A 2367-nucleotide genomic window follows, 5' to 3' on the forward strand; every position below is an offset into this window, starting at 1 on the left:
AAAAAAAATAAAATAAAACATATGATTTGATAAATACTGACCTATATTACACCTGAGAAAGGATCACTGCATTCAAAATAAGGAACACATCCAGTCACATCTAGCTAGAAGTTTTGGGTTCCCCTCAGGATATATAGTAATGAAAACTACGTTGTTGCTCCAGATTCTCTATTTATTTCAAGCTAACCAAGGATTTATTACGGCAATTTCATATGCATTGTAAAAACATGCACCTCTTGCATGTGAATGTACCTAAGAAAGTTCTTTCTTCACATGTTTAGTACTTTCTCCTCCAGATCAAAGAGAGGGAGACAGAATCCCAAGCAGACCCAGTACCATCAACACAGAGCCTTTTGTGGGGCTCCATCCCACCAACTGGGAGATCATGAGCCAAAAATCAAGAGCCAGATGCTTAACCAGTCAATTACAAAATAGCTTTAATGTAATCACATATCTTCTTTCTCTTTTGCAAAACCTTCTAAATATTGCTTCAATTATAGAGTGCTTTCTATTTCTAGACCCCAAAGGCATCTCCTTCCTTTTTATTTAAGATGAGGTGATTGGCGAGATAGGAGGAGACTTTTTGATTTCTTGCCTCTGGGGCAAGTGGCTTTAACCAGAGGGGGGAGGTAGTGACCCGAATCCTCCCTGGTTTAGTTGGAAACCCTTGGTGCCTTTTTTGGGAGGAGAGGCAGGGCTGCAGTTTTAGGTAAGACACCAACCTCTATGCAATTCGGGTGTGCCTCTCAGGGGACTCAGAGATGGACCGATGGGTCTCCCCCTGCAGTGCTCAGCCTTGCACCCCTTGTCTGGTGCCAACACCCACCGGTGTGCATATCTCTGAGCTCTATGCAGTTCCCATAGGAATATTTTCCTCCTCAGGTTCTGCCAAGCCTCTGTCAGCCAGATCAAGTCTATGAGAGTATATTTGTAGAGGCTTTCATGCCAGGGAGTCAATTTGGTTTTTTATGAATTTTATAATCCTGTTAAATACAAAGGGTCCCAAGGTAAACAACAATAAAAGGCTAATCAGGGGTCCTATAAGGGGCATCAAAAGTGAGAACATGGAAGATTGGCAGCGGCAGAAAATTTCTTTTTCTGTAACTCAACGTTGAGTTTGTGTAGCTGTTGGACTCGTGTGTCCACAAGGCCAGATTCATTGACGTAGAGCAGCATTCTTCCTTGAGGAACAGGCAGGTCCCTCCTTTTTCAGCGGTAAGAACGCCCAATGCACGGCGGTTCTGCAAGGCAACTTGGGCAAGCGAAGTTATCTGTCTTTGCAAGGAGGCCAGGGACTCAGCGGAGGCCTCAACCGCCAGGGCAAGCTGGTGAGAGAGTTTGGAGGTAGTATGGAGAGAGTGCCCTAAGGCTCTGCCGGCCAGGCCAGTGACAACCAAGGATGAAGCGAGAGACGCCGGCTACCAAGGGGAGGAAGACGGCACGTTTTGATATTGATTGAGGAGGTGAAGGTATGTTCCACCCCAGATACTCAGCAGGGGTAAGGAGTGTCAACTGACGCACCACTGTGACGGGAAGACATAGCAACCCAGGATTGCTGGTGTTAGAGAGGTTTTTTTGAGAGACTGCCATTGCACTAGGAAAAAAACCCTTCGGGGGCCCTTAGTGATTGTTTAGGCGGGGCACTTTGATTGCATAGACTGGTGCTGGCATTATAGTAACAAAATGAAAACTGTCGCTGGAGTGGGTTGGGAAATAAGGATACATCAAAAATGGGAGGAGGGGAAGGGGATTGCTTGCTGGAGGTGCTTAGGGCAGCAGAGAAGCAATTGAGTGCCATCAGGTCCGGCCAGTAATATGTCATCCATGTAATGGATGATATAGAGAGAAGGCCAAGAGTTTCGCAGGGGATCAATTACCTGAGCAACAAATTTCTGACAGAGGGTGGGGCTGTTGGCCATACCCTGAGGTACGACACGCCACTGGAAGCGCAGCATGGGTCCTTTAAAATTGACAACTGGCAGGCTGAAGGCATAGCGTTGTCTATCTTGAGGATGTAAGGGGACGGTGAAAAAACAGTCTTTGAGGTCAATGACTATTTTGAAAAAGCCTTTTGGGATGGCTTACGGGGGTGGGCAGTCCAGGTTGTAATGCCCCCATAGTAAACATGGTTTTATTGGTTTCTCTTAGGTCCTGTAAGAGTCTCCATTTACCAGATTTTTTCTTAATGACAAAGATAGGGGTGTTCCAGGGGGAAGTAGTGGGCTCAATGTGTCCTGCAGCAAGCTGTTTCTGTACTAACTCCGCAGCCGCAGCCAGTTTTTCAGCAGTTAAGGGCCATTGATCAACCCAAACAGGATCATGGGATTTCCAGGAAATCTTATCTGCATGGGGTACAGGCATGTCAAT

Source organism: Suricata suricatta, unplaced genomic scaffold (assembly GCF_006229205.1).
Source record: "Suricata suricatta isolate VVHF042 unplaced genomic scaffold, meerkat_22Aug2017_6uvM2_HiC HiC_scaffold_121, whole genome shotgun sequence".
NCBI lineage: Eukaryota > Metazoa > Chordata > Mammalia > Carnivora > Herpestidae > Suricata > Suricata suricatta.